Genomic DNA, 15501 nt, shown 5'->3' on the forward strand with positions numbered 1-15501 from the left:
CTTTGCTCCATGGTTTTCTCCTTAAAGCCCTTTGGCTTTAAGGAGACTGGTATTTCTCTTCTGGCAGTGTTTTATGCCCACCTATGGGTGAGCAGTAGCAAAGGCAGCAGTTGTGGTGGGTCAGCACTGAACATCTGACGTTCCTCCATGCACTGCCTGGGCTATTAAAATGTGCTAATTTATTGCACTGGGGACTGAAGTCAGAGCTCCAGGCCATGTTTCAAAGGAGCTACCTGTCCCTAATGTAGGAGCAGTGACTTGGAGCTGCCAGACCTTTCCCAGCTTGTCTTTTTTTAATGAGATGTGCTCATCTAAGTCTGAGGAATCCACCTAGTAGTCCAGATTTAAGGCAAAAAATATCTGTCTTCCCTCTCATTAAGGAGCTTATTGCAAGTGTCTCAACACTGAGACACAGGGGAGCTGACTTGGCAGAGCTGACTGTCGTAGATGCGTAAAGGTGAAGGGGTAAATAGCTGTGAGAAGCATGTTAATTTTTTTTTCTAAAAATCTGGGTATTTCTAGCTTCATATAGCACAAATGCCCTCAGTGTGTGAGTGGCCCTTGCTAGGTCAGTACCAGTGATGGAGCCATCCTAGCCAGGATGCATCAGCCTTGCGTATTATCTGCTGATGAAGGGGCAGAGTGGTTGCTCTTAATCCAAGCAGAATAATGTGCCTGAGACCTTAATTCCCTATGGGAGACAAACGGAGATGCCTTAGTGCCAGGCGTATTTTGGAATTGTGCAAATATACGAGGGGGATTTGGTTCCTGAGCTGGGCAGGCTGGCAGCAGCTTTGCTGGAACCTTTGGAAGTGCTCAAGAGGTACTGGGCAGTGTGTTTTGCTCTGATGTACAAAGCAGGGAGAGCTGGACAGCTCTGCCTGACAAAAAGAACTGATTCTAATTTGGCTGTAAGCGAGGAAAATCCAGGCCATGCTGGAGGTGCGGGATTCCACAGCAGGGGCAGGGCGGGCTCCTCGGTGGGGCTATGCTGGGCTCATGCGGGCATTTCTTGTTGACCAAGCCACCTCAATTGTTGGTTTTTTGGCTTGCTACAAGATTGAGGCGGTACCTGTTCGATTATGAATGGATTTATGCTCAAAAAATGAAGACTATAATAACAGCATAAAAAAAACCCCAACGCCCCCCCTACCTTTCTTTACACACTCCTCCTTGCTTCTTTACCCCGGGTTTCCCTTCAGAGCTGCGCCACGACTTTCTCTGGGAGGCAGTGAACGGTATTTAAAATTTAGGTCACGGAGGGAGGGGGAGCGGCGCTGCCGCCCGCGGTACAGGCGGGCAGGACCCTTCCTGCCCCCTTTCTACCGGGGCCGTGCGGCGCCAAATTATCGCCCCCCCCCCCCCCCCCCCCCGCCACCATCACTTTAGCGGGGGAGGGGGTGGTGGTGGTGGCAGGAACAGGCGGTAATCCCGTTATTTCAGCCTGTCGCTCTCCGGTGTTGTTGTGGCGGGCTCAGGAAAGCGCTCCGGGCGCTTCCTCCGGGCCGCCCGCAGGAGGGAACGGGATTGGGGGAGCCAGGAGGGGGCGCACGCTCCCCCGCCCGCGCCGCCGGCCGCGGTTTCCCCGTAGCCAATGGCGAGGCGGCGCTGGCGTCCCGCCCCTCGCCCTCGACCAATGAGAACTTACTACAGTGTTGTGGGGGGAGGAGGCGGGGCGGGAGGGGGGAGTTAGAGCCGCGGGCGGGCGGCTGCGGGCGCGGAGCGGCGGGCGCGGAGGAACGGAGGTAGAGCGACTGGCTGGGTACGGCACGGCGCGGCCCCGGGGTGCCGCACCTCAGCGGGGGCTCTGTGGGGCCCGGTGGGAGGCCGGCGGGCGCCGCGCGCGGGGGCGGCCGGGTAAGTGCGCGCGGGAGCGTGTGCGCGGCGCGGGGGAGTGCGCGCGGCCTTTGCGCGGCCGGTCCGTGTCCGTGTGTCCGTGTCCGCACACGGCGGGTCGGTGCGAGCCCGCGGTCTCTGTGCGGGCGGGCACGTGTATGTGCGCGTGTGTGGTTGTGCGCTCTGTGTGATGCGTGTGCTCATCTGCGCAAGGAGCATCTGCCCAGCGAGTGTGTGCGGTTGGTGTGCGTGTGCGTGTAAAGGGTGTGTGTGCGTGGGGTGTTGGAGTGTGCACGCGTGGTCTGCACAAGCACCCCTGTGTGTAGTTTGTATCGGGAGTGTGTGGTGTGACTGCTGTGAGCGCTGCATGTATACGCAGTGCGTGTGCGTGCACCCTGTGTCGCTGCACACCAGGTGAGTGTGCCCCATGGGTATGTATGTACTGTGCGTGTGTGTGCAGCGTGTCTGTGTCTGCCCTGTGTGTGTGCACGGTGTGTCGGTGTGTGCACGGTGTGTGTTTGCAGTGACCGAATCCAGTGCATCTGTGTGTGCGCGGCTCGTGTGCCGCCGCTCAGTAGGGCTGTGTGTGACATGGAGTACTGGAAGTCAAAAGGCTGAGGCTCAGCCCGAGACAGATTCTGCAAGAGCAAGGAATGGGGATAGCAGGATAGGGACACACAGCTCAGGGGAGCTGGCACCCTCTGTCCCCCTTTGCTGGGGCGGGGTTGCCCGGGCTGTCGTGGTCGAGCTGGGATCCCCAGCTCTGCCCGGAGTCCATTGTGCAGGAGGGGAAGGAGCTATGGCGGGGAAGGGCTTAGGGCTCCACAGACAGATGCCTGCTCACCCACCCATGGGACAAATGTGGATGCTGTGGTCTGATATCAGTCAGGCAAGGGCTCTTTCCTGTCTGTGAATCCTGCTTTGCCCTGAATTCTAGCTCAAGAAAACACCTTGGCCCACTGGGAAGTGATGCTCTTACTGGATTTTCCACCAAGGTGTATTCTTATTTCCTATGTCCAGCGAGGCACCGTTTGTGATGAAATTTACTCCAGAATGTCTGGAATGAGTTAAAACCCACCTCAGACACCTCTGAGTACTGCAGCTGCAAGTGTTCCAAGTCCTTACTTCCCTGTCTTTTGGGGAAAAGGAACTTATTCACCCTTGGTGTACTGGTTTGAGGAAGCTGGTTTTGGGCAGGGTCTGGCAGCTTTTCCCTCTGTGGCTATGTAAATGGTAATTCAAGAATTGCATGATTGCATGGTGCTATGCTGGTTCAGTTATAATTCTGTGTGTTAATTTAATTAAGATACTGGACAAGCAAAGCAAAATAGGTCCCTTCCAATCCAAACTATTCCATGTAAATCTAATATTTGAACGGTACCACAAATCCCTTTTCACCTTTCCTTGCTCTTTCCATTTAGGATTTGAAGGCTTTTCAAACACGCTGGATTTTGCTTGCCTTAGTTTGCTAGATGTGGAGGGATGGTCTTTGTATTAGTGATTCTTATTCACAGTTGAGATATGTAAAAATAATCCCTGTAAGATCTCATGGGGCAGACAGTATGCTGGGTCTGGATGAGGGCTGCAGAGGGGCTCTGCCCTGGCTGCTGCTGTGATGCCATGGAGTGCAGTTCCTTTCACGGTTAGCTAACTCTTGTGTTGCTGCCCCAGGATCTGCTCCCTTTGCTTCAAAGGTTGCTTTGTGGAGATCCAAAGTAGGTTGTTTTAATTTTTTTTTAAGGTCCAGTAATATTTGTGATGAATTTAAGTTTTTCCTGCAGCATTGTGGTGACTGGTAAGGGTTGTGTGTTGCATGTTAGTGATACTGATACTCTTGATGTTTATATTTTACATCATCTTGCATCTTCATTTGCACTTCTAGGGCAATTTTGAGCATTGGGTGGGATTTAAAAGGCAGTGCATATCTCTGCTGTCATGGCCTTAATAAAGAAGGTGAGGATTTTCTAGGATTCCCATGGACAAACATAATCTGCTGTGGAAGGTAAATATCAGGATAAGCATAGTGCGTGCTCCTTACCTTGAAAACTCAATTAGAGCCTTATGAAACGTAGAGAAGGATGATTTTTTTCCTAATATAAACACATTCATTATTTCCTGCATCAGTTTAGATGACAAGAACAGGAATTACCTGTGTTTTTGTCTGATTTCACAATTGCAAGTTAAAACAAATAATCTTTTAAAAAGCAAAGCATTTCATGGGAAAGCAGCAATTCTGAGGAGTAAGGACCCCTCTTGGCCTGTTTCGAAACATTTTGTGTTTCTGAAGCCTATAAATGCTTCAGGCAATGATACTCCAAACCTACATCTCCTGGTTCCAGTATCTCCCTGCCAAGTCCCTATGTGCTCTGCATGAGCATCCATGGTGTTTTTCATTTGGCAGCGTTTGGTTTTTGGAAAGTGGTAAAACAGTGTCTCTCCTAGTGCCCCATTTACTCATTGTTGAGCAGATATTTGAATGAATGGAACATATGCTGGCAAGGATGTGGCTTATCTAGTGAGCAGCCACCTCCACAAATTCATTTATTAGAGATCAAAATGTTGCTCTGCCAGGATAGCTTGCAGGGATGTTGGGATGCTCCATGTGCTTTGGTACATTGATAGGCGAATGATGATGATAATGATATTGTGAATGTGTCATGTAACGTGCTGGAATAAAGTTGTGTATACAGAAGGGTTGCTTATGGAAGGCAGTGGATCTGTACTAGGTTTTCACCAGCAGTTACTTGGCATCTCAAAGGAATCCTGGATTTTTGGGGTCAGCAGGTGAACCTCAGGCTCTTCATCCTTGGATGTTCCTGAGTATCCACAGCATCTGACTAGGAGTTTCTTCTCAGACATCTTTCCTCGTGTTCCCAAATGAGGGGCATGTGCTGAGAGCCTCTTCGTTTGGGGGAACCATGACAGTACCTGTGTCACTGCAGGTGGATTTTTCTTCAGCCCCTTACTCCCGTGTTTCACCTATTTATTGGAAAAGCCCTGGAAATCAGTGATGCTCAGAGATCTTGTGTCCATGCCATGTGGAAAGCTCTGGGCTCTCCCCACCTGTTCAGGCCAGAGATCCCTGCTCGTGGTGGGAGCTTCCCACCCCTCTTTGGATGGAGGAATGTGTGGGTGGGGATGCAGTGGGGAGGTAGAGCTGAGCTGTACCGTGTGCCACACTGGGTCAGTGTCTGAACTTTTTGGAGCTGCTTTTACATTCCTGGGAAGCTGTGATGAATCTAAGGGCTTTAATAGGACAGTGTGAGGGTCCCTGCAGGGGCCCTATGAATGCAAATAATTTCCCATCATAAACTTTACTTTGTACTTTTAAGTTCCACTGCAGATCTGTTGACTTCCCTCTAACTTCTGTGCAGTTTTCCTAGAGCATTAAGGAATAGCAGATACTCAGGTTGTTCAGGCTTGGAGCTGTGTTTCTTGCTATTGTGTATTTCTCCAGGGAAGTTCAATATAAAGCTTTGCATCAGGACTAGAAATTGCAGTCTGGGCTTGGGGATCTTTTGCCATGATTATTCTTTCTGGGTGCTTGGTTTTTGTTGTAATCTTGTGTAGATTAAGCAGGCAACGATGTGTAAAGATTTCCCTTTGTATGTCTTATCTACTGCTGTTTTGATCAGTATTGTGGTTTCTTAAGTTGCAAAGAACTGTAGGTGCAGCATAGCAGGGATTTATCTTTGTCCATCAGATGGATTAGGTAGGAATGTTTATGGCTTGTACTTAATCCAGATTAATATTATTAGTTTCTTTACGTTCAGTTGGTTGTTTACGCTTGTTTTCTGTTTATGTGACTTTTTGCTTGTGTAATGCGGCTCACATTGTGTATTAAAAGCCAGTGCTTTTAATTTGTCCATGTAGATCATGTAGATGGACTAAATCTTTCTCTCTCTCTCTCTCTCTCTTTTTTCTTTTTTTAAATGAAGCAGTTCCACAGAGAGGGAAATCGTGTGGGCTTCGGGGCTGTGTTCAAGCAATCGTACTCTTTCAGGCCATGCTCCTCCAGACCTTGCTGCATTTCAGATCTGGGATTTTTAAACAAATCCCCATGCCAGCTTGCTTTAGCTGCTGTGCTCAGAGCAAATGTTGATAGCAGTGGTTTGTAATTTATAATTTATAAAGTCTTACAGCACTTGAACTCTGGTGCTTTTGGAGGAGACTGAGAATTTGTATCTCCCTGATATCAGTGCAGAGCCTAAAAGATGTAGGAAGATGAGAAGCTCAGGAGAGTGTTACGTCTTGCAGGTGGTGGGAGAGCTCCATGGCTGCCTGGTTGCACGGCCATGGCCACAGTGTTGGGTGCTTCCCTCCCACACGTGTATTCTTGGGGAGCAGCCCAGTCCATCTGCTGGTGAGGGCGAGTGCCATGGGATGTCAGCCTGGCTTTCAGACTGGGTCACACAATGAAATAACCTTCTGTGGCTGTGTCAGGAAACCTGGAGCCCAGACCTGTGGAGGATCCTTTGCGCTGTCAAAATTGAGTTCTTCTTACAGGATCAGCTCAGCCTGAGATGTAGCCACAACAAAACACGCCATGGCTGGAGCCTGGGGATGGGAGTACGCTTTGCAACACTGGAAGAGGAATTGGGCTGGTTAGCTATTTCTATGAAAACCACAATTCCTTTGAACCCTCCGGTCACTGGTTGTAGGCTGATTATTCAGCTTCTTCCCCACCCCATGGAATGTGTGTGTGTGAGAGAGATAATTAAAAGCTTTTAGTTAAATAAATAACTAAGCTGCGCACATGGCTTTATAGTAGAAGTGCAGAGCCAAACCCTTGGAGGTGGAAGATGGTGTGTGCTGCTGCTGGTCCCACAGCATCTCCTCGCCTTCCCATGCTGGTGTGGCCTTGGAGCATGATTCCATATGGATTTTTCATCCCTAGGGCCTGTGCATCACTGAATATGAGAGTAAGCAGGGTGTAAGTGGGAACAGTCCCATCCCATTGCGTCCAGGGCTCCAGGCTGTATTTATTCCCTGTTATTCAAACTCTCCAAAGACAGGATTAATAATTCCCACCCAAATTCATCTGCAGTGCCTGTGTACAAATGAATCAAAAGCATGGGCTGGTCTTTGCAGTTCACTCATGAGATGGTCTGGATGCTCCAGAATGGCTTGTAGGGTGGTTTGGTTTTATCCCACTGACATGGAGCTTGATGGACTGTTTTATGTTCCAGCCCCAGTTTCTGCCTCTGTGAGCTGCCTGCCGTGCCTTGAGCCAGGCACTTGGAAAATGAGAAACATGCAGCTGGTAACCATTCCTGCGGAGTTTTAGGAGTTGTTTGTCATTGGGCAGGGGTTGGTTCATGAAAGGATAAAAATCTTTCATGTCCGGCTTCAGCTGCCCTAAGCAGCAAATATTTTTCCTCCTGCAGCCCTGCCTTGGATGCTGCCTTCCAGTTCCTGAACCAATGGATAAGAGGGCCCTATAGCCAATGGCATAGAGTCTCCTGAGTTGGAATGGACCCACAAGTATCATCAAGTCCAGCTCCTGGCCCTACATAGGACACCCCAGCAATCCTACCCTGTGCATCCTTGAGAGGGTTATCCATTGTCCAAACGCTCCTGGAGCTCTTGGCAGGTTCGGGGCTCTGACCATTCCCTGGGGAGTCTGGTCAGTGCCTGACAAGCCTTAGGGGGAAGAAACTTTGTCTGGTATCCCACCTGAATGTATATTCCTGATTTCCCCTCTTAACATGAGGGCCAGAGGAGAGCAGGATGCCCTGGGGCTTTATGGGAAAATGCAAATTTTAGTCAGTGCAGAGGCAGCTCAGGGTAACATTTTGCAGACTGACAAAAAACTGTCTTAAATCCCCAAACAAAAACTGCTGGTCTGTCCTTTAAATACTGGATTCTGTGTGTGCATAGTGTATTAGTCCTGTTGGCAAAGACACGTATCCTGGCAGTGTCACTTTAACATGCACATCAGATACAAGCCAGTGGGACCCTCCAGGGATGGAGCCCCTTGGAGAAGAGCAGTGGTGAGCTGTCATCCTCCTGGTGCAGGGGACTCCTCCTGTCCTTCATGTACCATGAAAACTCAGCTGCTCATTTGGTCTGAAAAATCTTGAAATCCAACATTAGGCCAAATTTTTCGGGCCTAAATACCTTTTGCAACTATTGGTTGGCAGTGAATTGACAAACAAGATGGGAATTGTGTGTTTAAATTGTGGGGGTGGTTGTTGGTCTGAAGTCAAAAGTCACTTAACCAGCATCTCTCTTTCTCCTGCATGAGTGCATGTAAGTGTATAGAGGCAGTAAAAAGGCCATTTTATCATGTAAACCTACCCCGACACAGACAGAAGGCAGACCCCTATAGCTTGTAGAAGGAAGGGGTCACATTCCCTGCAAGAAAAACAGCATTTTTAAGACCCTTGGTAGCACGTATTACAATGTGATCAGGGGAAACCAGGTGGGATGAGTATCAGGCACTTCCCTGGTGAGCCTCCATCCCTCCTCCTGGGATGTACCAGCACTGCTCCCATGTCCCTCCATTCCTCCTGGGATTGGTGCTAGTGGCCGATCCTGATATCGCTGCTTTTTTATCTCCAACTGCCAACTTGAAAGCTGAGTGTGGTGTGGTGAGAAGCTCACGAAAGTCTTGGTGAGTACGCACATGAAGTAGCAACAGGATAAACTCAGTGTGGGCTGCCTGGTCCAGCTGCGGAAAAAACTTTCATAATTTTTTTCTCCTCTTCAGAGGAAAAGCTGGAAGCTTTTGGGGCCTGGAGAAGAGTTGAGTTGCAGAGAAAATGAGAGTTTTCAGCTGTTCATATGTGTTTCTAGTCAAAAGGGTTTAAGGACGCCCCCACTTTCTCAAAGAGGGGGAGGAACTAGCAAGAGAAACTGTTTTGGAAGAGGAAGAATGTAGGGTACATATATATTGCTTTTCCATGGATTTTTATGTGCAGCCAGGCTCCCCCAGGTGTTTAAACAGGATAGAAAAGGGGTCTTCAGAAGTGTGAGTTTGCTGACTCACACGCATGAGCTGGCTTCATTCTTCAGGGCTTTTTGAAAAATTTAATATTGTCAGGATGGCCCTGGGGAATGGGGTTTATCTGCAGTGGGAGCAACTGCATCGACATGGGAAGGGTATGCTGGTGATACTGGGGGAAAATGTGCTGAATTTCTCTGGCACTGCTTCTAGTGAGGGCTATAGTTTCTTCAGACTTCTGGAGAAGTTTGTTGTTGTTGTAACTGCTGCTTCTGTTACTTCCATCCGGTCTGCCTAGATGCTGCCTTTAAAAAAACACTTCCTTTGTTTATGGGTAGCAGTATCAGTTTGTTTGCTCTCACCCATCTCTGCTCTTTCCTTCGCTCCTCCAGGAAATGGTGGAATAAAGCTGGGGTTGGTTGATGAGGTTAGAGCAGCTGTTGTGCCTGTCCTGGTGCAGGACCCCTTCCCTGCCCATCTCTTCAGTGAAGTTTGGGTTGCTTCATTCCTTTGGCAACAAGAACCCAAGGGACTTGTGGTGTCCAAGCAAGTTCGTCTCAAAAAATGACCTTTTTTCTTCTGTTTACACACTGAAGCAAGTTTTTTTATTTTGTTTTGTTCCAAAGCAAGATGCTTTGAGTAGCTGGTGTCTCCCATCCCCTCAGTTTTGGGGCACTAATGCAGAAAGCATCCCTCTTCTTGGTTCAGGTGCTCTTCCTCCCACCTGCAAACACCTATGGGATGCCTGTGGGGAAACCAGCAGTGGCACGGACAGCGTTGGTGGCTTCATGTTTTGCAGCTGCTGCTCTTGGCTTATTTAAAAATGATGATTGACTCTCTTAATCTATCCTGATGATGACGTGTGGTGATATTCCTTTTGCAGACGTGGTTGATTAAAAAAAGAGTCCCTGTTGCATGATGAATCGAGAGGGAGCGCTCAGGGAAACAGAATCTATTAGCGTTACTTGCCTGTGTGCCTCCTGAGGCAGGGATGAGAGTAGATAATGGACATGAGGGATGAATTCACAAAGCAAGGACGCTTGCAATTACAGAGAAATTTGGTATTTCACTGTGATGCTTTTCTTGCAGGTTTATTATATTTTTATAATTGAGCTGGACTCTCCAGCATGAGCATTCCTTGACTGTTACACTGGTGGGTTTGACCTGCACAGTGCTAATCACAGTAAAGGCTGGCAATCAAATACATTATATTATGCAGCATATGCAAATACAGTGGAATTAAACTTTTTTCTAATTTTTTTGAGGTAGGTGCACAGCTGCGTCTCTTCCAGTGATGTGGTTCTCTCCAGACGCAGGTGAAGGAGAGGAGCCAGCGCCCTGTGCTGGCAGCTCCATCACGCACAGGTTCAGGAGGTTGGAAGGTGTGCATGGAGCTCATTGGTGTCTCAGTAGGGTGCTAACCTGGTTACAAGGTTGGCTCTGTTTGCTGGGCTGATGCTGCTGGGGGAAGTGGTTGTACGTTAACCATTTCTCATGATTTCTCAGCACAAACAGTTGTAAATCACTACTGTGGTAGCAGCAGCGGCAAAAAGCCCTCAGCTCTGGTTTTGCTGTGCAGAGGTACCACCTCCTGCCCGGCCTTTGAAAACATAAATGTAAGGAAACAAAGAACTCTGCCCTTTTGAAGTATTAACTACAAAATCAGCTGAAAATTTGTTGATAGATTCTGCTTGTTTTGGAAACAGGTTAACCTTCTGAAACTTCTGACTCTGGCAGAAAACCAGGGAGTGATGAGTTACACTGAAACTGAGGCTTGATTAATTGTAACTTTCATGGCACTTCAGCTTCACCACTAGAAAAACACTATAGGATTGGTGAAGAGCATTCGTTTTTTCACTAAAACACTTGTTCTAATAAATTTTCTAGACGGGGGGCGGGGAGAGAACATCAACTGGAGCTGCAGCTGTGCACCTCTGAAACAGGAGGTTTGTGAGTGGGTGGTTCCTGTCTACCTCAAGTGTCTGCTTATGTTTTTCCCCAATTCCCTTCAGCAGAAACACTCCCTAAGAAAATATTTTGAGACTTTTTTTTTTAAACAAAAAGCAAGGGGAGAGAGAAAAGAACAAGCCTCTCCGTTGTAAAGGATTGTCAGAGCTTTGCTATTGGAGCAAGAGCGTTGGGGATTTAGGGAAGTAGGACAGACACGCAGCGGGCTGCACCTCATGAGATTGACCATCATCTCAACATGCCTATGTCAGTCAAGCCTAGCAGTTGCTCAGTTCCACATCTCCAGAAGAAACAGTGACTAGGGAACGAGCAGTTTTTGTCTGTTTTTCCGAGTTAATCTCCTTGCCCTGCTTTCCCACCTATGGGCTGTGGTTTTGCCTAGTCACAAGGTGTTTCATGGGTGCAGTCAGTTCAGGTGCTGCAAGTCAGAGACGTCTGGGGATGAGTCACTAGAGCTCAGGATGGGGCAAGTTTCTGGGAAACAAGAAAACAGGCTTTGTGAAAACTTAAAATTAAGAGTTGATTCCCAGACGTTAAAAGATCCAGACCTCTTGGTATCAGCAGTGATGAGCTCTTTTGATGTGCTTTGAGAAATAGGCTTGAAATTTGTTGCTGTGTTTACAAAAAAAAGTGTCTTTGCTTCTCCAAGAAGTGAATTATATTTTTTAAAGAATCTGAATTGGAAAAAAATGCAAAATGGAAAAAAACTCAGCTTGGAGCTATGCAGATATTTGATTTTTAAGTTGATAATTTGTCACACAAATAACTAGCCAGTCTGGTATCCAGCACAGTCCCTTCTGACTTTTGCAGTGATGGTATATGTGATCTGCTCTTACTGTGGAGAAAAATGGATGTGGCACTTGCATTTTAGTTGGAGGACTGGCTTTTTGGGGTTGAATCACTGTAAATGGGGATGTGTATGTTTCATTTGGAATCTGAGATCCGCCCATCTGGTACTAATGAAGCGTTTGGTATAAGCCACCTGCAGCAGAAGCCTCTGCAGCCATTCTTGATTTCCCAATGGCATGAGCATGTGTATGATTATGTGGCACCTTCTTATTTTAAGCCGTGCTGGAAGTTGGTTTTGCTGCTTAAAATGAACTGTAAAGTAGCAGCTCGCTGGGTGGCCACTAATTGATTTAATTGCTGCTCTTAATATGAAATATGTTGTGGGTTTTGGAAGCATGTTCTGCTGCACCATAGTACTAGACTGATGCTGACCCAGATGTGGGACACGTTCACTGCGTCCCCAGGCAGGCATGTCCCTGGTGTGAGCAGTTCAAGCATGGTGTTCCCCACCCCAGTGCTACAGCATGGATTTTTCTCAAAAGCTGTGCTTGGCCAGGTCTGGGAGTAGAAGTGAAGCACAGGGAAGAATTATTCTCCTTTTTATCTTTCCTCTTGTATTTAGATGTCTAGCATTAATCTTTCCTGCTGTTGTCAAGACTGAGTTTTGCAGTGCTGTTGGTGAAACACTTTGAAAGGGCACTGCACCATGGAAAGGGAAACACATTTTTGAGAAAAAAAAATCTAATATTCAATTTAAAAATAAATAGATAATCATGGCAAAGTGTTGTTTCCTTCTGGCATGTCACTGTTTTGTGCAAGTGGCAGTGAATTGTGCAATAAAGATCTATTTGTAGAAAGCAAAAAGAGAGGCCAGAATTTAGGGGATTATTAAATCTGAGCAGTGTGGGTTGCAAAATAGCTTGTTATGCTGCTGTCTGCAGAGACCACTGTGGGAAGGCAAACGGGCATTCTGTGCTCTTCCCAAAGGCTCACGCTGTACTTCTGTGTCCCTGGGCTCTGCACAGGGAGCTGTTTTGGGTCTTAACGTCACAGGGCTGTTGTTAATGCCTGAACAGCGCAGTTCTTGCTATAAAGTTACCTGTGCTTGAAGGGCCACGGGACACAGGCGTTTCTCCCATAGAGTTTGGGTTCTTCATCCTCCTGGTTTTGAGTGCTTTGCCAAGGTGCTTAAAACTCATGGGCATTTATACAGCACTGGCTGCTGTTGCTGGTGTGTGGCCTTAATCCTGGAGATTTCTGGGTTAACATCCCGAGGCTTGAACTGGTGCTGTGTTTTGTTGAATCCCGTAGGGAAAAATGGATATTTATTGCTGCGGATACTTGGGGGATCCAAAGGGCTGGTGAAATCTGGGCTTTGAGGCTGTGATGCTCATAGTCTGTTTCACCAAACCTGCCCTTCATGCTCAGGACTGTTAATCCACCACTGGAGGAATCTCTGTTTCTTCTCCCAGAGGAGAGACTGGTCCTGGATGCTTCAGCTCTGTGCAGTTCAGCAGGCAGCAGCCTTGTTCGCAGGTTACTCTGTAATTAATGTCAGCTCTTAATTGCCAAGTAATTGGGAGCAGTAATTGGATGGTAGCTTAAGAGTAGGAGCACGATTTAATAAAACAAACAGGCTTGCAGTTGTAATGTCAGCGGGTAAAATGCCTGGGTAACAGCAAGTCCACATGGCGGTGATGCCAGTGAGGTCTGTGCTCAGTGCAGGCACTTCGAAGCATAGGCAGTGAACCAAAGCCGGCAGGGCAGGGCAGGTCCTCTTCTCCTTCCCTTGGTGCTGAACAGGGGACACAGCCTGGTAAGGCGGATACTTTTTAAACATCTCCCATGCTTAGGAATAAGAGAATGAAATGTTTGTGTTGTGGAGTTCTAGTTCACTTCTAAAGAGTTTTTGCCGCTTGTTTAACTGGAGAGCTGGAGTGAGCTCAGGCTGTGCGCTGATGTCCTAACCTGAGACCAGCTCATTGCATTTGTTTCTGTCTCATTTTTGCTGTTTACTCTTAAACTACACTTTTTGCCAGTGCAAGGGCTCCCATTTATCTACTTTTATTTTCTGTATTGCCCTGCTCACAGCTTACCCTGGCAAGGAGGTGCCTCCCAGCTAGCTCAACCTGCTCAGACCACTTGTATGTTCATTGTTTTCATCTTAGAGAGGAACAGGTGACTGTTTACCTTCAGATTGTGTGTATAGAAAGAACCTGAAGGAAGTGCAAAGGAGGTGGTTTAAGAATATGTTTATTGGAGGACCAAAGAGCAGGTTTGGCTGGGGCACCTGGGTGAGCTCACCGAAGCTTTTTGCTCTCTCCACTCTTTCACCCATTTAAAGGGTCTTCTCATGGCAGTTTTAACCCGAACAATGATATCACCAGAGCCTGCAGAAAAGAGGATCTGTGTGGCATTTTATTCCCTTGTGCTGCATGAATGTGGATTTCAGCAATATTGTTGTGTGGGTCCTGCTGTCAGCAGCACAGTGAAAAGAGTGGCTCGCTTGTCTGGAATTGTGACTGTGGCATTCGCAGCCCTTTAGCAGCATAATTTTAGCTGAGGCTCTCCATTTATTCCTCAGTACTGGGCAATACCAATTGATTTTGGATCAGAAATACTGAGAATATGGTTTATTCTTAACTTGTTGTTGCTTTTGATACTTGATAAATACCTCAGCTATGCTGAGTACCTGTGAGTTTGTGGAGCTTTCAGCTGGATGAAGCACTTTTGGGCTCAGTGTGGCTTCAGCTGTGCATGATGCAATTGCACAACAAGGATTTAAATATTAAAAAGGGAAAAATAAGCAGAGCTTCTCCAAAAAAAACATGTGGTTGTTCCTACCACCATTATATTTTTGGGGGTGTGTGTGTATACACACAAGCACACACTTTGAATAGAATAAGGATTATTTTGAAACCTAACTCATAAAATAAGTATAAATGGGATGCTAAATTGTGTATATAAGGCCAGTAGCTTATCCAAAAAGCACCACTAGCCCCATGTACAATTTATTTTATTAGGGAGAAATTTAAACCAGCTACTGTTTCCTGCATATGCATTATCCCTGCTAAAGAATATATTTTGTCATTATTGGCACTTCATTTATTTTAAAATATTGCAATATCAAAACAGTTGGTCACTGTTTATTGTTGTCTTCTCAGCTGGTTGGTGGCCCGCAGTGTCCTGGCTGTGCCATAGTAGCTTGCATTGGCACTGGTGGGAGTGGAGAAAGCTGGTTTACAGCTTCCAAGGGTTGCCCCAGTTTCCCCAGTGCACATGCCCACCTGACTCTATAACCACGCTCCCTTTAATGCCCTCATGGGTGTTAAACTTCTCCCAGTGTGGTGTGTAATACAGGATAAACGGGAGAGGACTTGAGTTGGTGGGGAAAGGCATCCTGGACAGCCCCTGAAGTGGGGGAAAGACTGGAGAGAATCGGGGGGTTGTGGAAGAAAGAGCAGGTCTGGTGCAGCCAGACAGGAGGGTAGGAGAGATCCTTTAAGTGCATGTTGTCCACGGAGCTCCTGGGTGGAGCAGTGTTTGGAGCAGAAGGATTGCTGTGGCTGCAGGAGAAGGTACTGTGGTGTTTTGTTCAGGAACACAAGGGCCATCCAGGAGCACCACTGTGATACTCAGCACTAACCCTGCTGTGGTGTTCTGGGCAGCAAAGGTGGGTGTTGAAGAGGTGGAAAATACCTCTTAAGAGCCGGTGGAGCATGGCCGCGCTGGTGTTTGTTCAGTGAAATCACAACCCACGACAGCCTCCTACACCAACCCATCCAGTACAGAAGGGAGGGCGGTGACCAAAAATATGAGCAAACAGCCTCTGAATGTGGGTGCAAAGTGTATTTCTGACCCCTCCCTGCTGTATTGAGGGTGAACACAACTTCCTTTTCCCTTCTGTAGTCTGAAGAAAGCGATGTTTGTGTACATTTCCTCTATGCAAATAATTGCAGCAA

The 15501-nt window shown here is 47.4% G+C and overlaps 1 protein-coding gene across 14 annotated transcripts in view; it reads left to right on the forward strand.

Annotated features, from left to right (window-relative positions):
- Nucleotides 1–1736: 1736 nt before the first annotated feature.
- EPB41 (erythrocyte membrane protein band 4.1) overlaps nt 1737–15501 on the forward strand; it is a 75918-nt gene continuing 62153 nt past the window's right edge. For 13 of the 14 annotated variants that reach the window (XM_084222452.1, XM_084222460.1, XM_084222461.1 and 10 more), the window contains exon 1: nt 1738–1857. The gene's annotated coding sequence lies outside the window, so the exon portion shown is untranslated. Of the gene's footprint in view, nt 1858–15501 lie in introns of all 14 variants that reach the window. The other variant, XM_084222458.1, reaches the window with a different exon arrangement.

The sequence above is a fragment of the Fringilla coelebs genome (genome assembly GCF_963513975.1).
Source record: "Fringilla coelebs genome assembly, chromosome: 28".
In the NCBI taxonomy this organism is placed as follows: domain Eukaryota; kingdom Metazoa; phylum Chordata; class Aves; order Passeriformes; family Fringillidae; genus Fringilla; species Fringilla coelebs.